At 42.0% G+C, this 22,299-nt stretch overlaps 1 long non-coding RNA gene across 1 annotated transcript; it reads right to left on the reverse strand.

The window, feature by feature from the left end:
• Window positions 1-6,127: 6,127 nt before the first annotated feature.
• On the reverse strand, window positions 6,128-21,848 carry LOC116994263. Its single transcript, XR_004417445.1, has 3 exons — window positions 21,485-21,848; window positions 20,514-20,609; window positions 6,128-7,328 (listed from the first exon to the last, which is right to left on the reverse strand). It is a non-coding gene; the product is annotated as an uncharacterized LOC116994263 (long non-coding RNA).
• Window positions 21,849-22,299: the final 451 nt, after the last annotated feature.

The following is a 22,299-nucleotide window of genomic DNA, read 5'->3' on the forward strand; positions in this document are numbered from 1 at the left end:
CAGATCCCATGCGCAAATAGTTTCTTTCTTCTTTGTTACTGTATTCAGCAATGTGCACTAAGTGCTGCACGATCCTCCCATGTAATTCCCATCGAGACAGTAAATCATCGCCCGCCCTGAGTTCCGGCCTCGGCATTTACCCCAGAATAACTGGGAACAGAGCAGATAAATGTGCTCTCACTGCAAAGGGATTTCCTTCCAAAAGACTCCTTGGCTTTCCACCCTGGCAGCAATGGCAATAGAGAAGGGTGTTGGCCAAACACCAGATCACGTACCAGAGCCCCACAATGTATCAGAGAATGGGTTAAAGAGAAAACACATGAATCAACATCACTCAAATTGAACAGGAGCTTCTAATAATCCCTTTAGCGCTGACAGGCACTATACAGAAACAAATGTGAGTGGATAACCACTGGGTAAAAACAAATACAGGCATTTTAATTTTCATACTTCTGGCCTATTATGTAACTTCTAAAATAATGATCTTTGAGAAATGCATTCTTCAAAGAACTTTTTCTTTCTATTTCATCATGAAGTGTATCTGCACTTCTGATTTTATGTGACTTGCTGAGATGATAAAATTGAAGAGTCACTGGTTCATCATTATGACTCTTTATTGTAAAGTCAAACAAAGAAAAGTCAGTCAGGGGGATGCAAGTCCTTATTTTCACACAAAACATCTGTAGTGCTTTGCAAGGAAGAGGAATAACCAGGCAAGGCAGATTAATAATCTGGCAAAGACAGTAAAATTTTTCTCACCAATTTATAAAAGTACAGACTCAAAGCCATGTCAGAAAAGATCTGTGAATTCAATACACCTGTGATCATGCTTCACAGAGCTTTAAATAATGAAAACCTGCAGCTATTATGTTTCAAAGAGAACCATTGGTTTACACTTACTTATTGTTTTTTTAATTTCAGTTTATAGCAGCTTCAAGAAATGAAAAGTATAGAAAAATAAATAAATGTTTATGAATTAAAACAGACATGTTATGAGTTATGCTCATAAATTGAGTTATTCTTGTATATAAAAGAACCTTGGGATTTAAAATAAATTGGATGTTCCAAAGGGAGCTGGCGTGTCTTGAGGGGGACTATATCTTGCTCATCTTAGAAAATCCAAGCCTTCATAAGTATATATTAAACAAAGGAAAGCTATTAGATTAGCATGTATTGAGTACAGAAAAAGATTTAAGCCAGATTACAACTATCCACCATGAAAAACTTTAAAACGGTTTTTAAATCTTCTTCAAATTGCAAATACCAAAGTCTAAGATCAGAGCATCTGGAAATGCCTACTTGGAGGTGGTCACAATCTCCAAGTAAATGTATCTGCACATGAACAAATAAATAAGACATGCACCGATAAATGCAACTTGAAAGACATATAATATATAGGTTTAATTTTATTTTTCTGTGTAGTTTAAACTGGAAGTTAAAATGACTATAGCAAAATGAACAAGAAGTCATATCATTATAAATTTTATACCTCTTGAAATCCAAGAAGCCACGTCTGAGAATGCTTTAAGTTTACAGACACACATGGAGATCACAAAGAGACTTTTGATTGACTTGTGTCTATTGGGGAAATGTGAAGGAAACTAAAAATTACCAGTATATTATCTCTTAAGTATTGGCAGAAGTGGTGGAATTAAATGAATAGAGTTTCAGGGAGTTTTTGTTCCCCATGACATTAAATAAGGCAATTAAAGGAGAAAGACAAATCTTTCATTTGAAATACTGAGCAAATGCTTGCAGAGTAGGAATCTTCTTGCACAATCCTTTTGTTTTTGCATTACTGAAGGGCTACAAAAAAAGTAAGAATGAAATAAATTTACTTGATTTTAATCAAGTGTAATCTTTCCTCATTAACCTCTGCCATGGTGTCCAACAGGATTTTTTACCAGGGTGAAAAATCTTTAGGGGTAAAGGTGCATTTTGAAACATTTAAGAAACTAGCAGAAGCTGCAACTTGGCTTTAGGAGGAATGAGACATCCAACCAGTATTTGTGATTTTACCACCTCATTAAACAGGGGATTCAGTTAAGAAAAAGCATCCTCAAGTGGCTCTATACAGAACACAGGCAACCCTGCCTGACCCTTGGCCTGGAAGAGGGAAGACTCATTGCTCAAGGCTCCACTTCTTTCCAGTGACCTCCCAATAACAGTTCTGTCCTGAAATCATTTCTATCTCTTGCAATTTTGCGCTTTAGCTGTGTTTGACATAAAATGCCAAGTACTGTGACTGAGATTTACTCATGCTTGCAAACATTGCTTTTATTTGCACTGACTGAATCCCCTTGGGCTTCTCTTATTTTGTCTGTAACAAGACAAAGTATAGCCATAAATATTCATGGTGCTGAAAGGTGTACCAAGAGGGAAAGTGCAGTATGTGCCACCCCAAACAGCCCCATCCACATTTTTCAATTACTTTTGGTTACACCATGTCTTTGGTTGAAAAGAAAATTTGATCTTTTGCTCCTCGGTTCCTGCCTAATGAGAATGCCAACAAGAGCGTGCCAGTGATGGTGATTTGCTTTAGCACGTGGACACTCGTCCAATGGAAATGCTGTGAAATCACCAGCACATTTTACATAAGCCACTGAACAGTCATCAGCGAGTAGGAAAAAGATGCTGCGACATGATCAGTAAATAAGTAGGTGAAATTCTGTCTTATCTGTAGAGATGTTGGAAGTGAAATCTGCTGCACAGCTTGTGGGTTTATACGAACAGTTTGCTAATTAGAGTTGTATAAAATGACAATTTTTCAAGAAAATTTCCACCCTTCATAACATCCCAGTGTGAAATTTGATATATTTTTTTAAACCCAACAAATGGGCTATTCTCATATTTTTAAAAAAGTTTCTACAGGCAGTCCAATACCACCGCTCAATGCCGCAAATTTTTCAGTACCACCTCAACGTTTTTGCTGCATAGATATTCACTGATTTTTGGCACCCTTCAGTTACTTCACTCCTCTCTCCCCTGCCTATTTCTGTTGCCCACCAGGATAATGCAAAAAAGTCTCAGGAGAGCTCACACAAGCTCACTGTCATTTTATAAGCTGCAAGTAATGACATTCGTTAAATGAACGCAATAAAACCTAAAAATACTGAAGTGGGTTCATTCTTTTTGAAAGCCTGGGTGTTTGCTGCTGCAAGAAAAGGATCCTTTTCAGTCACACCCTTTGGGCTGTTCATGTGAAGAGTTTGCTGTGGAAATTATTTTTTTTTTTAGGAATTCTTCTGGAAGATTTTAAGGAGGATGTCTCTATCTTTGTTGCCATCACCCAGATGAAACCAGAAAGGTGCAAAAAAGCTGATAAAGAACAGGAGCTCTATAAAATTCTTCTACACAATTCATTTTCCACTACTCTGTTGAGCTCTGCCAACTGAAGCTTTTCCCTATAGGGGTAGCCAGAGTAGGAGAGTCTCTTGATGAAGCATCTCTCTCCATAGGGTGAGCTGCCAAGGGTGGATGTGGGATGAGAACTGTTTTTGACCTTTGGCCAATCCCAAGATCAGGCCAGCCAGAGAAGCTAATTGAGATAGAGTACACTGCTTTTACCCTGTGTGCAAATCCTCCCTCTAAGTCAAGCTGTCCCTCTGTTGAAAGAATGGAAAATAAAATACTTTCAATTTTTCATACTTTTAACCCTTTTTTAAAATAAAATGCTATTTAAAAAATATGTATCCTGAATGTACTTTATGCCCTGTGAATTCAAGAGTTGGACTTTAATGGGAGCTGACCTGTGCTACCTACAAACGTGGTAGTAAAGACACAATCATCTGAGGGTGTGTGAATGTGTGCACATTGATGTCTGTCTTATTGGCAGTGGTGGCAAGGGTCAAAGTGAGTATTTCTAATTAGCTAGTGCTCCCCAATGCCAGGTTTTAACACCACAGCCTTCTCAGCCACATTCCTTTTCTGTTTTAAACATACAAACTGAACTGGGAGTTGCTCTGTATTCCCAGCATTTTATTTCATTTTATTTTATTTTATTTTATATAAATAAAAGTGACCTACATTTGCTAGCTAGGTGACAAACAGAGTGATTAAAGGGTCAGCTGTTCTCCTTGGGACAAGGAGCGGGAGATCCATGTAATTCAAGAAAACTTGAAAGAGGAGGAAACAATGACCTTTAGGGAAAAAAATAATAAATCTCTTCAGGACAAAACTGAAGGCTGAGAATATCCCCAGGACTCTGCCACAGTGCCTTCTTTTAAAGGAAAGACTGGTTCTCCATCTCCTTGGCCCCCAAAATTTCTTCTTTTTACAGCGAAATAAGGAAAGAATTCTGTACGACACATCAGGATTCTTGAAACAATGGGGGGGCTGACAAATCCTCTTCATTGCCCGTCCCTGCTCCCACAGGTCAGAGGGGCCAGTGAAGATGTCTGACACAGCTGGGGGGATGGTGCTGCTGGCTGGGACTACTATGCTGCTGGTTCCAGCCACAGGAACCAGTAAGGAATTACCCAGCTCCGGGCACCACACAGCAGAGATCACCAAATGCAGCCCACTGCCCTGTAACAAACCCAGGACCTACAGTAGCCACCAAAAATCCAGCAGCAGGCCAACACACCAGGAGATAAGCTGTTTGACTTCGGGGCTACAAGCAAATCTCCTGGACAGTTGCAGGAAACAGAAAGTGTGACAGAAAGAGGTAAAAAATGCCCCAAATTTCCTAGCCAACCTGCCTTGGAGAAATAAAGTTCTTTTTGATGCCCAGGACTGAATTTTTTCAGCTCAGCTGTTGAGGAAGACAGCCTTAGCAATGCTTTCCAAGGACACCTCCATAAGCCTTGCTAAGGAGGGAGGGATGAGCTGTAGCCCATCCATTTCTTCCCAGTAGTGTAGTGATGGGATGGCCCATGCAGGAGCAGAGAAAGGATCATTTGGTTATTACTCTGTTTTCAGCAGAGTGAAGGGACCTACTGTTGCAAACACCACAGAAATAAATAGTTCCCAACTTGAGGCCTTTGCCATATGAGTAGAGACAATGCCTGGCAGGTGGCAGCTGACCACAGTGGCAGAGCTCACAGGCTGGGGCACCGAGTGTCCTCCAGCTGCACAATTTGGAAATCCAAGGAATTTTTAAAGTAATGACTCACAGATTTCAGCCAGAGTTTTGCCTGAGAAACTACAGGAGCTATTTCTTAATTAGAAATCTGTCCCTCTCATTGACTGCCAATTCAGTTACACAAGCCAGACACAAAATACATTTCTTTTTTTTTTTTTTTTTTTTTTTTTTTTTTTTTTTTTTTTTCCTCTCAGTTTTCTCCCTATTTCTTAACCCTGTGGAAGAAATGGACAAACATATCAAATGGGACCGCACTTTGGAACCTTTCTGTACAGCAAACTACTCAAGGTCAAGGATTTTTTGTGACAGCTGCAGGACAGGATCAAAGCGGTCTGCAGCCTCTCTGGAATCCTCTCCCTCATGGGTTCCCCCATCAGAGGGAGCGGTGCCCATCACGCTCATCCCAAGGACACTGTTGGACTTGCAGCCTCCTTCTGCACCCACGGCCTTCCTCTCCTTTAAATGCTTCTTTTTCCCTCTGCCTCGGTCCCTTCTCCTGAATTAACTCACTTGCTGTTTTTCAATCTATACCTTCCTTTGACGAGGAGCTGTCAGCTCTGCGCGTTGCAGTACCTCGGAGTGGCAGACTGGCTTGATGCAAACCTGTTTTCTGGCTCCCCACACGGCAGAGCCGCGTCTGTCCGGTGCCACGCTGCTGCCTGAGGTGGGGATGAGTGATTGTGCCCCGGAGCGGGCAGGGAGGCACGGACGGGATCGCGGGGCACTTCCAGCAGCGCGGGTCCCGGAGCGGGGATGCCGCGGGCGCTCCCAGGCACTCCCGCACCCAGCGGGGCTGCAGGCGGCGGCAGCGCCCGGCTCCTCGAGAGCACAAACTTGCAGGCTTGGAGCACGGTGCCAAGAGCTCCTGCCAGAGCCACGGGGTCAGAGCTGGGACCCACAGGGATCGAGTCTGGGATTGGCGCTTGTGCTGAAGAAGCGCCCAGGCAGACGCGGTCAGCTGCAGACCCTGGGACAGCACAGCACAGCACACCAGCCATGTCCTACATAGATTTTATTGTGAAAGCTATTTTCAGCCGTGTTAGACGGGGATGCAAAACCAGGGCTTGTTCTCTTATACAGGAATTAAGTGCATTCTGAGATACTTGACAGCAGCACATTTTGACTTTCTTGACTGACCCAGAGCGCTAAATTCCAGAGGACATGACACACCCTAAAGTCCCACCACCTTCAGTGGATACAGTGGGATCTTTCTGGAAGAGGCCAAGGATGCAAACTGGAACAGTCCTGCGAGTAAATGATGAATCAGAAAAAGTAGTGACCCACGAATTCGGTTTTCCAATATTATCTCATTAGTGAAGCACAGACAAGGCAGAGCACATGTCACCCAAATCGATACAGGTTACAACCTCCAATAGAAAAGCTATTGAGACTGGGCGCAGGCACAGGGTAGTTGTGAGGGGGCACCGGCAGCACAGTGGCTCCCTCTGTCCTGAGCAGGACAGTCATGAGGAGAACAGACCTTTAGCACAGCCCTAGTTAAACCTGCCCATGGTCAGTACAAACCTAGGGCTTCATTTTTCGCTGTCTCTCCCACCTTAAGGTACTCAGTGCAAATAAACCAGCATCAGATGGTCTTCTCCTTATCAGCAGTGTGGAATAAGGGATCAGCACCAGGGATTTCTCAGTCAGTAGATCAGTGTGTGGACAATATTTACTGTAACCATGGGGATTATTTACAGCCTGGACACCATGACCCTTATCTTTTTCTATTCATCTCTCTGCAGCTACATCCTCTAAAATAAAAAAAATAATCTTGCCATTAAGAAAGAACTCAAATCATCATGTGCAACTTAATAAGGTTAAAATAATTTTGACCAAATGTGGGACAACAAAGTTCTGTTTATGGTGAGATAGATGTAAAGCAGTTGTAGTGGTGATTTAGAATTGATTCGATCTAAGTGCATCTCAAAAAATTGTGAAATAGAATCTACCAGCTAAAACTAATGAGCACAAAACTACATTGATTTGGCCCAGGGTGGACAAATAGAACATCTGGCATATTTGGCACCGATGACACAGCTGGCATTGTTGGACCCGTTTCTGCAGAAGGTACAGATGCAGAAATGGGAGAATTGGTACAAACAGTGCAGATGGAACAGTTGGAACAGATGACAGTGGGCAGAGCTGGCGATGCTGGCACAGGTGTCATAACCTCAACAGCTGGCACAAGTTGTGACAATCCTGGGATTTCTTAGTGCAAGGCACATGTTCATTTTGGCTTTGGCTGCAGAGAGATAAGAGCATTTTATAATTAGTAAATGTGCCATTTAAAAAAGAACTTTTTTTCCATCCTTAAGGACATCCACCTCCAACTGTTACAGCCTGGAATGTGGAGCATTTCTGCAAATTATAATTTCCCAGAGAAAACCACAATTGATAAATACAGATTTAATATAAGGTAATTAGACATTTTTATTCTCATCTAGATAATAATCATGAATAGGATTTCTTCATAAGAGGTTTGTTAAAAAACATGGTCAGATCTGTAGCCTGATCATGGAGATTAAAACAAGCTTTGTCTTAAAGCCAAGGCTTGTTTACCACCAAATTGGTGGGCTATATTTTCCAAAAGTGCAATGCTTCACAATGAAACGGAGTTTGACAGAAGCCACTGGGAAGAGCAGGGCACCGGGTACGCACCGTGGAAATAGTTAATTCTTTGGCTGAAAAATGAGCCGTACTTAGGGCAAGAATAAAAAAATGGAGAAGCCACAATATTGCCTATTCTTTAGCAATGCAGCTTTGTTAAACATTATTGAAAATACCACCGGTTAGAGTCTGATTTTCATCTGAGAAAGCAAATACCTTGCTCTCCCTCGAGCCTCTGCTCTGCAAGTAGCTGTAACAAGGCAGTATCCTTTGATTCCCGTGAAAAGATAAGCAACAAGATCAAGTTGCTCGCCAAGAATTTAAAACAGAAATTAATTCCTTCTTTTGTTTCAGCTGTTAAATGCTATAGAAAGCAGGCAGGAAGTAAATTTTGCTGAACTCTGGGGCCTGATCCTGCAAAACCTTATTCACGGCTGTCTTCAATAGCAACACAAGCCTGCAGTGGAAGGGCTTGGAGGATTCAGCTTCCCTTTTCAGATGACTTACACCCTGCAGAGCTTACTTGTTGGATATATTTCTGAATGCACCTTTTATCATGCTGCTTGCACAAAACCAGTTTTCACCAACCTGATTTCACTGCACAAAGAGACTGTTGGTAGGTATTTTTAGTAAAGAGAATTTACAGGAAAGAAGATTTAAAAAAAAAAAAAAGGACAAGACTCAGGACAAACCAATAAAAATACTGAATTGAAAAATATTTAACAGCTTGAAAAACCTCAAACGAGTACGTACTGTCACGGCTGGAGAGGTTTTTAGTACTCAGCCATTTTGAGCAATTCTTTGTCCTCTGTTTAGTCATGTGCTCCCTTACCTTGTGCTGTACAGTACAAAACCACTGGTTAGCCAGACACACTTTATATCAAGTGATGACTATAATCTAAACCCTCTTGAAACAAAAAAGCAATAGTTTGAAGTACAGGAAGTTAAAGGTGTGTTCCTCAGCTGTACTCCCAGCTATACCACAAGGAACAGTGATATTGAAAGCAAGACCCAAATTTCCTGTCCCCTTGTTTCAAGCACAGACAGCTTTTGGTCTAAGCAGACCCCAACTACAAAATCCAGCCTATAAATGTTCACAAAATCTGGAGTAGGTCCTTTATACTGGCACAGCTGCAGTAAATTTTCTTTTCTAAGTTGCCAAGCTGGTGAGCTGACCCTAGCAGTTTAAACCAGGTCTGTTTCCTTCGAGTTCAAGGGATAGCCGTAGCTCTCCTGGTTTCCTGAAAAAGGCCATGCAGCCAGCACTACCACCAGCTCCCAATGGGAACCAGGAGCAAACCCCACAGCTGGTCACACAGCCATCCCTTCAAAGCCATCAGCCACCACTGCCTTGTCATTACCTGTCACCCAGGAATACTGGACCTACTGCAGGGGCCAACCCGGAGGTTTGACATGAGGGAAGGGAGAAGAGGATTTCACCTGGGCTGCCTCACTGCTCACTGGGCTTATCAAGAAGAAATAAATTTGGTTTCCTGTGTTTTGTGAATGCTTTGCGCTCTGCCTTTTATTTAATAGCACACCCAGTGCTTCACAACCTACGGATGTCTCATGAAAACATTCCTCTCTTGCTTCTGGCTGCAAACTTTTACGATGTGCTTTAATCCCCCCTTCAAACAGTTGCTGCACATGCTGGCTCACTGCTGTCCCTGGAGAACTTCTGCCAGGCTGTGATATCCCAGCTGGGGTGGCAACTGGGGGGGCAGCAGCTATTTCCCCTTCTGCACACCAGACCTACCCCAAAGAAAATTTCTATTCACCTTGAGATGAGCTTCCTGCTCCTAGCAAGACCTACAGTAAAATGCAGTGATTTGTTAATGGAAAAAAGATAATGATGGCTGTCTTTTTTCCCCTTTGCTCTGTATATGCAGTAGGTGTCCCTTTATGATATGGAAAGACCTTTTACTCTTGCAATAGGTATTTTGTTTTTATTTAGTCTTTACACATTTATGATTTGAGCCCACCATGTTCCAAAGATACCAAACCTTACTCATAAAATTAACTTCTGAGCACCATTTTTATTCCATTTAAACCTTCAAAATAAAGGTCACATGGGATTTAATTGCTGTCTATGACAGATACCACTTCTCTGCACAGACACTATATTTTACTCAACTCCCCAGAAAATAAGCCTGTTAATCATGGTCAAGATGCTGCTCAGTCATCACAGCTCAACATTTTCTCTTGTCTCAACATTCTGAGATTGAGGATCAGTTCCCCAGCAAATATGAATCATTACATCTTCTCGAAAGCCAACACAACTCTGCTGATTACCTTATTGAGGATCTAGCCCTGTATATTATGGAGGCAACATCTCCATGAAATTGATTTTGGAAGCAGAAGTGCAATTTTTCTAATATGATTAAAGCACATGCTGTTGCGACAGCATTTACAGGTTGGAAATTGAGTTACTAAATGGTCCTTTGTCTGCTTAGCATTACCCTTGATGGTTGTTTCCTTCACCCAGTCCAGACGCTGCCCTCTGTGCCTGGCATGCTCTCCCAGTACCATGTAAAGCTGGTTCTCTGGGTACCAGCTTAGGATGAAGAGGTCTGCTTTACCACAGACTCCTTGTGTAACCTGGAGCAAGAGTTTTGTCTCCCTGTGGAGACATCCTGGGGAAACGTCCAGATTTCTGGGTCTGGTTGGGTATCCCGACTCACTTGGACAGGACACCAATATCCACTCATCCTCTTGTCTTTGCTGTACCTCTGGAAAGCAGAAATCTGAACATAGCAGTCACAAGGAGCCATGGTGTGCCTTGGCCAAGTGGTTGACCCTGTTTGCCCCAACAGCCAGCGAAACAGGCTTTCCAATTTATGAAAAAACCTCTCACAGCTTTTATCAAACCATTGAAATAGACCTGTGTCCCCACTGCCATGTTACTACGTCTAACTCTTCCCCAGACCTTTCCTACACTAAGCCCAACCCCAGAATGAAGTAGAGCACTGTGTTCATTTACCACCTGTAAAGTGCCCAGAGCCTGCGAGCCGCTGCAGTCACCATCACAGCCACTGACTGATGGTTAATGAACAGAATAGCACCAGTTTTTTGCTGCAATTCCATACCTTACCTTCAATTGATTCCTATGTTGATGGAGTTGATCCAACTTCCTAAATTATTTTTTAACCTGATTTCTCTTCACTGAAATGATGTGCACTCTTTCACACAGCAGTAAAACTTCTTTGCTACATCAGAAAATTGTCCAAAGTTTGGGGTTTTTTTCTGCAGTATTTTATGTAGATCTTAAATTCAAATCTGGACCATGCTCTTGAAGCCTCTGATCCAAACCTCAATTAGGTCAATGGAAGTCTCTCCTTGGTCTCTGAATAGGACATTTTCAACATTACCTGCACCCCATGTAATTTACCCAGGACTCATCTAGGTGTTTCAGCTGCATACCAGGGATCTTCCTGGGAGCCTGGAAAGAAGGTGACTCACTTCTCCTGGTCCAAAATTAATGCATATTATTTGAACTTTCACCCAGAGGTACTTCTGGATTCCTCTATGAACAGTTTATGGAATTAAATAGTCGGGAATTAATAGCCTGTGCCCCAAAGCTTCCTCTTTGACCCACAGGGCAAGTGTGCTTTTACAGAAATTCCCAGATTCTGGAGGTCCCTTGCAGACTGTTTTCTTCAAGGGGGAATCAGAGAGGCAGGTCTGCCTCCTCTTTCCTTGCCCTGGTCAGGTCTATTAGCAGAGCACCTGCTCAAGTGAATAACCCGCAGCAGGGAGTTGCAGCACTGGAGTTAGCACTATGCAAATGCCCAGGAAGCAAATGCTGGTGCCTGTACACCGCACAAATTTAACACCATAATTTGCCTCAAAGTCTTCACTGCTGCTGTTTGCTGAGCAAAGTACTGTTCTTCTGCATGCTATCAGAATACAGCCCTAAGTGCTTTCCTGGACTAGGTCCCAAGACCTGCACATTTGCCTTGGAAGATAAAATAGGTAATGATATATAGGGCTGGATGAGAGTCATCTCACTACATTGTCTGCCTTTTCTTGGCAGGTTTTCTGATGTGCTTGTGGCTGGGAGAGGACAAATGTCTCTGCAGGTTCTGTCTTTGGAATTTACTGGGCTTTGCACAGTGAAGAAGCATACAGTATCTTTTCCAGACTAGACTGGGCCTTCTTTTCCCAGCCAAATATGAAATATCAGTATTCGATCTATCCATGTACCTGGAGGAACTGCATGTCCAGGCTCTTCAGAGGTTTAACTATGTCTCTACAGTAGCTGTAATCACTTTGGGAAAAAATAACCTCATTTTTGTCTCAGCTTTGGATCATCTTTTTTGTCTTAAGCCTATGTGACCAGCCTCTATTTTCATTCTAGGTGGTCCTTTTCACTTGTAGCCAAAGAACACAAACTTGTGAAGTTGCAAAGCCATCTACAGCACTCTCTCACTCTTTTCAGATACCAGGCACAGCTCTGTATTTCATCTCAGCTGATGAGCCTGGGCAGGGCTTACACAGCCCCTCTTCCCTGGACCCTGAAGAAGAACCTTCTGCAATGAGAAAATGCTCTTGCTGTTATAAATGGCAATACAGACCATGATGAAAACTGATGATGCTTGTTTTGTCTCACTGGGATACTGTGTTTTCTTCACTTTCTGGTACCCAGCACACCAGGATTTTGGATGAAGCACAATTTATTGAGACTTCTGGCACTGGTATTGCTGAATTATGTTTGATTCAGCTCTTCAGCCACAAAACCTCAGCACTGAAGCACTACACATCAGGCTTCACTGCTTTCCAGTAGGTTTCTCTATTCTTTATTTCATCTGCAATGCTTCTTTAAAAGCAGCGGTTGTTCAGTCACTCTGTAAATTATTAGAATCATCTCCTTGAAGCATTTTTGTAGTCCTCCTGCTGCAGAGTTGCTTTGAACTTATGTTTTCAAGTGTTCGTGCACTTTTAAGTAATTCAGGCTTAAAAGTGGGGTCCTGATTCTGGGTCCAACACTTCTGCAATGTGTGTTTCACAGTTACTATTAGCAATACTAATTGCCATACTGCTAAAGAATGCTGCTAAAGGGGAAATGAGTCCCACACTCTGTCAGTATTAGAAAATGGTATCACTTGTTTCCTGTAGATGTGATGATTTTGTAACCAGTATTAAATGGTAGATTTTCTGGAAGGTAAAGTTTAAAAAAAAATCAGTGGGGTACTGAGGTGATCTCAAACTTAACAGGAAAGTCTAGGGGGAAGCCTCCCCCACTCTGAGAGAAAACAGCTGGAAGTCACCCCTGTTTTGAAGGGAGAGGGAGGACAAGAGGAGGGAGGGGGCAAAAGGAAGGGGGAAACAGAAAGGAAGAGGAAAGTAAAAGAGAAAGAGGAAAACCAGAAGAAGGAGCTTGCTAACAAAAAGCTGTGTTTTACACCAGTTTTTGCAGGGTTTGAAGTCAATGAGATTGACTGATCAAGGAGACAGCTATCTACTTTACAGGACCATGACCCAGAAGCTGGCAGCTTAAGAAACCAGAGGTTAAAGGCAAGCAAGCATTTGGATAAGAAGAAGAAACAGCTGTCTCCTACGTGGGAGGTGATCAGCACATAAAAATGTTTGGTTAAGGAGCACGACACCCGCACCTGGCAGGGGCAGATCCTATTAATCCCGGCCAGCAGCTGGCCGCCGGCATCGCCCCTGCCCGGGGATGCCTTGTTGTACCCAGGGCTTCCTGTTACTGCCGACCGGGAAATTTAAAAGGCATTTGTGACCCTTCCAGTGGGCCCAAGGAAAAATTTGCCCCTGCAGCCTGAGGCCCTGCAAACTTCCCCTGCCCAGCTGAGCTATTCCTACCAGCTTTCAGTATGAGCAGGGTTCAGTTTTGTCATACCTTTTGGTAATTATGTAAATAGACCATCTAATTTACTTCTGTCATAGTCACCCACTATGTGTGCCAGTCTTGGAAATGCAATTTGTGAGACTGGAAGGACAAGGCTGCACTCACCATGCAAGTGTCTCATTCTTCAGGCCATGTCTGTGGTGCATCAATTGCTTGAGGCGCAGGGCATACATTTACATCCACGGTCTAGGCAGCAGTCTTGATTTGCACCAGCATAAGGCAGGACCCATTGAATTTGCAAGCAAAAATACATAATCATGTGATTTTATATCTTCAGATACCTTATCAGCCAAAGTTTCTACTATGTTCTTATATACTTAGACACCAGGAGGCAAGGATGGCACCAAAGAGGCACTTGGCACTAAATAACATTTGCACTCTCCTGTCATCCCTGCCTGCTTTCACAGAACAGGAGCTTTCTTCCCAGCTTCTGCAGGTGATCACATCCACTGCTGTACCCTGGCTCTCTGTTCAGCAAACCTGACAAAAACCTGTGCCCTGATCCCAGATTTTCACCGCAGTCTATGTATATTCCACAGACGCACACACAGGATCTCCAGAGCCCTCACTGAGTTTATGTAATACTCTCCTTCATCACACACTGAAACCACAAAAGATGTCTCCTGTGAGACATCTGCCCTCATGGAGGGAAATGTCAATGAGATTTCATAGAAAAAAGAAAGGGTTGTCTCTGAACCAGCTGAACTATCCAGAACAGTTACACTCAAGGATCAGCGAAATAAAAATTAACAATCTAGTGTTTGCACAGTTTTGGTTACTTGTGATATATAAGAAGAAACATAATCAAACTTTAATCTTCTTTAGACCTGGTTGAGCTTAGAGTGTAGTAAGTAGCTAGAGAAAAGCTCAGCAAGTCCGATATGGTTGTTACCAAAGAAAAGCCAGTACAGAACCCCATGAATTGTCGAGGCAATTCAGTATCCACAACCAATGCTATCATGCTGGCAGGCAAGTTTTTATTAGGCTGTCACATCTACGTCAGTTCAGAAGTGGTGTCAGATATTGCCACAACAAAATCTCTTGTTATAAAAAATCGGGGTGCATATTTTTATAACATTAATATATAATACATAAAATGGTTGGAATTCATACCAGTTGGCACTCAGTATAGGAGTCTTGTTTTGGCTGATATATACAGCATATCGGGAGATGAGGAAATTTGCTTTCTCTGCAAACATGATGACTTTCCACAGATCAGAATTCTTTCCCTCCTGTTGAATATTGCGGGGGCTTTTCACAATTGAGCGGAACGAATTTAGGGCTGTAAGTAATTGGGAGTTGGCTGCTTGCACACAGGAAAAAAGGAAGACAAACAAAATGTCACAGTGATTATTTTTATCTCTGCGAAGTGTGTGAAATTAATTTATGAAAGCAACATTTTTGCCCTTTTGAAAGTATACGTACACAAGTTAGAAGTCTGGGTGGTTCTCTCCAGGCTACCAGGAAAGCAAAACATCTACTGTATATCTGCCCTTTAATCTAGCAGATCTTTATTTGCAGATCTGGCTGAGTATCATGTTTCTGTATCTGTGCTTCTGCCAAGTGCAGAACCAGATTTGGTTCTTAGATATACTGGTTCAAAGCTGGAGGAATCTCACTGGCTTCAGCATGTACTGATGAAGAAGAGGAGAAGAGAAGTGGGAATCCTCTCCGTTCTGCCCCAGCCTTTTCTGTCAGTAGGGATGCCTCTGTCTACATGGAGTTTTACTACTTAGGAATTATTTATTTTAGGTATTATTAGGTATTCTGTTCATGGTTGGGCAGATGGGAAGAAAGGAGGTAATGCTCACAGAGCTGAACTCTGTCACCTCGAACTGGGGTTCATCCCTGGTAAAAGGAGGTTCACTTTACTAGTCACTCCACTTTGATAAAGCTGTGAAAGCAGAGCTGTTGCTCAATACCACACCAGCCCTGCGTGTTACCAGTCATCATTAAAACATCCTAGCCATAGGAAGACCTGAAATCCAAGCATCACACAAAGTAAAACAAACCTAAGTGGAAGATAATCCCGTCTATATGAGATTGGTTTATGCAAAGGTAAACTGATAATTGTTATATAGGTATGGAAATGTTATGAAAGCCAGTTTTTCACAGCATGAAATCCAGAAAAGGCCACAATGGACAACAGTGAGGAGGCAAGGAATCTGCTTATCGGGAATGCTGAGGTTCCTCTACCTTCCTTGGAGACTGCCCCAAGCTGCTCCTGTTTTAAATACTCCTCTGGGGATTACCCTTAGAATAATGTAGACTTTTAAGGTCAAACAGAAGCAGAACTGTTAGGGGAAAGATTTTAGTTTGTCTGTTTAAATGGCAGATTTTCCGACACAAGGAAAGGGTGGGAGAAGGGGTTACATTTTTAGGTGACACTCAAGAAGTTCAGCTCACAGAGAATACAAGATGTGCTCCTCTTGGGAAGAAAAACTAAATTACAGTGCAATATTCTAACCCTCTTCTTCCTCTTTCCCCCATCCCATCTGCTCCTCAGCTTTGCTTGATTATTTCCTTTTGTCCTTAAAATTACTGTAGTTACTCATCTTTCACTAGACTTACATGGTTCTTCAACCTTCCCTTGACACTCAGAAAGGTATTTTTTTTAATTACACCTACCCTGCCCCTAATGCTGTCAGCTTCTCCTTTATATCACTTATGAAGGAGTGCCCCAAACTCTGTAGAAACCGCATTGTACATTTTGATTCATTGGTACAGTTGGTGGTGGCTCTAACATTTTTCAGCTGATGGAGAATCAGCAGAAACCCTTGTAAGAGACAGATATGTGTGTATGTGTGTACATACATTACCAAAGGTTTAAGGGATCAACGTCATTAAAAACCAAGAATGACATTGAGTATTCATAATCAGTGTAACACTGATTATGGGTGTAACACAATTAAGGGTGAGAATGTTAATTGTTGTATGATGGAAAATAGAACAACTGGACATTATTTTGCACAGGGTCTTGTAGCTTTCTCCTGACTACTGCTTTTCCGGCTTGCCCCACCACTGTGAGCTCAAGGATATCCAGGGAAACCTCCTCCACCGAGGGCCACTATGTAGGTAACCTGTGACTCCTCTGCCACGGTGCTCTCTGGTGTGTCACCATGCTGGGCTTGACTCTAGCAGGGCCAACATCTGCACTTCATGCATAAGGGAAATATGGCTCGGGAAGGTTTCACTAAAGGCTGTGAAGTTCTGGTAGGGATGGGCCAACAGCCTCTGTGACAAGAGCACAGACACTTCTCTGTTTAAATTACCAATACTGGGCCATCTGCTCTATCTATAGGAACAAGATGCAGTAAACACATGAAGAATGTAATGTAAATCCAAGACTTCACGTGAAAACTCTGCAAATATTAACCATTACTGTCTTAAAAGATTAATCAAAGAAATGTAATCCGAATGCTAAAAGGCATAAATCTGTCAAAGTGTGGAGATTATGCAAAGTTTCCTGAGATTTTCTAAGTATGGCTAAAATGTGGAGCTTCAGTTTGCTGTCTTAATTAACAAGACTATTGAGCAGTAACATGCAGGAAGGCCTTGCCAGGAACAACCACCATTTATAGAAGGGCATGTTACTTCAGGGAACCAGATGAGGAAGTTGGGTACTCTGGAAGCACTCCTGCATGTCGTGGCATTTGATCAAAGCAGGTTGTAAATTTTCTGCTTCATCAAATGATAGCTTCAACAGAAAGGAAACAACATAGCAGGAGAGACAACCAGTATATATTTCTCTATTTTTTATTTCTTTTCTATATACATATATTATTTCTTTCATGTTTATTCTTAAGAGCAAGGGGTCAAGAAAGACTTTAAAATAAAATAGACTGAGTGGCATGGTTTCTGAACCATTATTTAGATTTTGGCTACTTGTTTTCCAAGAATATGAGTGAATTCTCCCTTCTTTCAGCCAGAGGTATCTCCAAAAGTTACCAGGGGAGGAGATGCTCCTCAAATAAGGTGACCTATTTTTAGCAATATTTCCAAATATAACACCCCTATTGTCTTAATTATGTTACCATAGTGGCCAATTTGGAATGGGTTGAAAAAGCTTTTGGAGCTTTTCCATGCCAGATTCTTTGCCTTTAGCATGGAGCAAGTTTAATTTGCTAATTATAACCAAGGGCTTATCCAGACACTATGCCCCTTCCAGCCAGAATGGGTACAAAGTCACAATTCTGATGGGCATGATCTCATCTTGGCTGATGCCACACGCATCTTCCAAGGTGAACCTTTACACTCCTGAATGTGAGCAGTGTATAAACTAGTTTATGCCAATGGCATGGGAGTTCTAACAGGGGAAATGTATCAATACAATAATTATGAGTCATCTCATTCTTAAAAATAATAACTGAAGCGGAAATACTGTACTCACATAGAGAAGGTGAACCGATGTATGATTTTTCAGTTGCTTGGTTCAGTTGGGGCTTTTATACTCAGAAAGTGCAGTTTAACTTCCCCCTCATGGACGATGGAAGCTATCAGCCAGGACTGGTGATACTTCCAACCCTTTGCAAAGTGAACATTGGCTGTCATACCCCCACTTTGGTAAGCTCAACTTCAGATGAGGCACACAGCTTTCCACAAAGGGAAGGTTAGTTCCTTTTGAAAACTGTAGGGAAGGTAAGTGCTTAGTTCAATACATGCAAATTATCACCATTATTAAGACCTCTATCAAAAGAAGCTGAAGAGTTTTGCCCAAAGGTAATGATTCTACTAGAGGGACTTAGAAATACTCATCATCACTCGAAGCACATTTAACTGAAACACTGAAAGATTTTTTTTGCAGAAAATGAAGACGATTTTATCAAAATTACTACAGAATATATGCAATGTATGAAGGGACTGGGGCTTTTTTGTTGTTGTTTTATTGAGAATTTTTAAGTGGTGTTTGTCTACCTACAGTGGCAACTATGACTTTTGCAACACATAATGTAATGTGCCGCTGTTGGAGCCCTGGCACTTCAGTTATTTTAGGGCAGTTATGTCAGAATGAAAGGAAAAAAACCCGCCTCAGTGCTTTACATTTAAAAACTACTGGCATGACATGTGCTAATTCATTAAAAAAAATCTCATTCATCAAAACAATTCATTTTTTGTTTGAACAGGCTGAATAAACAATTTCTTACTGATTTAATCCTGGCAGCCTTTCTAGTGACAAGTGGCTCCAGTTCGTGTACAAGCACCACAGTGTCCTTAAGTATCAAGAACAAATTGGGTACATAAAGGACATTTAGTGATCACCTCTGCATGACTGCCCAGCATTCCCACTCGCCTTTTTCTCCCCCTCTTTTAATTATTTTTCTATTGTAGCAAATGCCATTAAAATCTTGAGTTTATCAGAACATTCTGAGAAACATCTGGGTTGGATGCTTTCTTTTCTTTCTCCTGCCAATGATGGGCTGACATGGCACGAAATGTTGTCCTGAATCAGCACTAGATTGTGTACTTTCAAAAAAGGTCACAGAATAATGCTGGAACAGTGAACAGCCACATGGAAATGTGCTTATTGTAGAGCTCATTCTTGTGAAAATAGAGAAAAAGTTACAATATTTTCAATTCTTTGAAATATATACTTTCATTTTGATTATCTGCTTTTTCAATCAAACAGTAAGCATGAAAGCAAAATCTTTGTGCCATGATGAAGAAAATGTGGTAGTATCTAACAGCTACATAAATGTGTGATCAAAAAAAAGATATATATATTAAAAATACATCAATAACTAATTCACATTACCTGAATTGGTTAAGGAGTTGGACTGGATGATCGTTGTAGATCCTTTCCAACTGAAATATTCTATTCTATTCTATTCTATTCTATTCTATTCTATTCTATTCTATTCTATTCTATTCTATTCTATCCTATTCTATGTCACTTTGTTCTTCTGTGTCTCAGGTCCAGCCAAAATGAGACGAACCTCCTCTCAGACTAAGTGTCTCCTCTAAACTTCAGAATGGGTCCCTCAGTTCAGCACTATTTGGCTGCTCTCCACACCATCTTTCAGGACAGCTTTGCCTTGAAACTGCTAGGAAAAAAAATGGCACCCTCTTGAACTTGAGTTCTGTTTCTTTTGCTCATGTAGTTGTGCTACCATTTTAGCAACGAACATACTTTTTCCTGATTTTCATAGGATCAAGTTCTGAAGAGTGATGACTTTCATGAACCCAGGTGGTTTTCCCTTTTGTGCACCAGCCACACCACCACTAACCCTCAAACTCCACATGTGATGCCCAGTTCTGACTGTGAAATATACACAGCCTGTTCCACAGAGAGTGGAAGCCAATACAGGGAGAAAGAAGCAAGGAGATTTGGTCTGCCTGATTGGTGGTATCCACAAAGACATGGGAGCCAGAAGAGGCCAAAATAGAAAGTCAGCTTATTTCATCTAGTGAGAGGCAAGGGAAAAAAAAAATGATCTCTTATTTCATAGTCTAGGCTATTTTTCAGACTGCTAACAGTATGATCACCTTTATTCAATCTTATCACGTTTGCCAGTATGGATGAACACAAGTGTTTTTATATCCATGTTATTAGTCAGGCTTCATCAGAAGATTCCATGTAGCAGCTTATGAGGACAATGATAGGGAGAAATGGAAACCTTTCAATGGCACTCACCATTTAAAATTCCCCTCACAGACTAGGAATCAGGATTTTCCCAACTAGAGATGTACCCAGCTAAAGAGGGGTTGCCAATGACTGCAAAAATTAGCTCACAATTTCAAGAATTAAAATAATTTCCCTTCAAAATCATGTGCAAAGGCAGTATTTTTTTCTAAACCTTCCCCATGACTCCTTACTACATGTCACCTAAAAACTACCTGACCTTGAGTTGAGCAGTTTGTACTCATGTCAGTACTTCCAACTATAATTTGCACCTTTATGAAGAAATCCCACCGTCTTTAAATGGAGCAACTAAGTAACAAAAAACCCCAAACCTTTGAAAAAGATGAGCTTTTCCACTGCTGGGTGTATTGTAAACTTAGATCTCCTCGTCTTCTCCTCATCCCAGTGCACACAAGGAAAGAAGGGACCTGGCAGTAACCAAGTAAATTACAGAAAATCAAATCACACACGCAAATTTCCAGACAGTTTTAGTTGCATATGTTCAAAAGAAAGCCCATGCAGGACTTTTGGGGGTTTGGCTGATTGGTTTTTTCCATGAAAGTCATTTAAAGCTGGTGGTTTGAGGCACTTTTATATCTTAATTAAAGCTAAATGATGGTGGAAGGCAGGGAGGGTTCTGCCAGCCTGATAAAAGTGGTGTGGATGAGTCTGTCTGGAAGAGTCATCACAGCATACAAACTGCGTGGGCTGGGCACGCATAGGGGGGTTGTCACCACTGTGTGAACATTATTCTCACATGGGGAAAAACCCCAGGACTCCTTTTGACTTTACAGCCTTCAGTGGCCCCCAAGCAGGGGAGAACAGAACAGTAAAGTGGCTAAGGCAGAGGAGGAGCTGGAGCCAAGCAGTCCAAGTTCCTACAACCAGGAAGGAAACACAGAAGCTTCAATCAGATCTCAATACCTTGCAGATTCATGGCAAACCCCCCTTATTTTCAAGGAATATTAACGGAGGACTGGCTGCAGCGGTCCTTGAGAAAGCTAAATGTTAGGAGAGAGATTTGACCAGTTTGATTCCAGACACCTCTCTCTTTAGTGTCCCCAGCAAGAGGATGAACACATTACACCTTCCAGAGGATCTGTGAGCAGAAGGCAAGCAAGGTTTTGGAGTATTGTTTTCACTGAGCATTAAAAGGATATTTCCAATGCATTCAGAGTGCTTCTGCCATTTCAGACTTGAAAAGTGTCTCCCCCAGCTGAGTGGGATAATGTTCACATCCCTGTGTTTCCCCATCTCTTTCCTCTCTGACTTTCCTTGCAGAAAAAGCTCAGTTCCCTCTTACCTTACTGAATGCCAGATTTGAAGACATTTTTCTTCCTGTTTGCATCTTTTTGTCCTCCTCTTCTTTTACTCACAAGCTTTCCCTTCAGCTCCAGCTTGCTTCCTGTCCCACATCACTTTCCCCCATCTGCCACATCCTCCACACAGTCCCCAGCTCCTTCTGCTGCTGCGGGACCAAGCAGTGCTGGAAAATGTTCTCTGCCTTGGGAGGAAGTGGTAGGTTTAGGAGAGCTAGTGAGCCCTGGAGAAATTTACAGCAGCAACTCCTGCATGCCTGCTTGTGGGTGCAGAGAAACCCGGCATCATAAATCTGTACTCCCTCTGGATTTGGAAGATTTTGTTGGGGTAATCTTGGGAGAAATTATTCACTTGGAAAACATCTGTTGCCATACAATATCAGAATAGAGCAGGAAAAAGGGAAGCTCCTCACCTCAAATTGTGTCACTTTAAAAGCCACCACTCCCAGTTTTCTCAGCAAAACAAAGAAAGTCTTGTTGGGGCAGTGGGCACCACTTCCCCTGCAGCTGGTGCTGGAGGTGGAATAGCTTTCCTTGCCAGTTGTGGGCTACTTCACAGATGTCCTTTTGTTCCCCTTTCACACTAGCCACAATTTCCTCTTAAACTTTAATCCTCTCTCAATTTCTAATGTATGCAAATATATGCCAAAAATCAAGTCAGAGTTAAAAGACAGAGCAAGTTATTGGGGTGGGGGTGGGAGGGAGGGAGACAGGGAGGCAGTGGAATTTCTTTGTTAGTATAAATGTTTCAAGGATCAAAATAGTTTAGAAAAATATCTGAAAGCAATGAGTGAAGTGT

The sequence above is a fragment of the Catharus ustulatus genome, chromosome 3, assembly GCF_009819885.2.
Source record: "Catharus ustulatus isolate bCatUst1 chromosome 3, bCatUst1.pri.v2, whole genome shotgun sequence".
NCBI classification, from domain to species: Eukaryota; Metazoa; Chordata; class Aves; order Passeriformes; family Turdidae; genus Catharus; species Catharus ustulatus.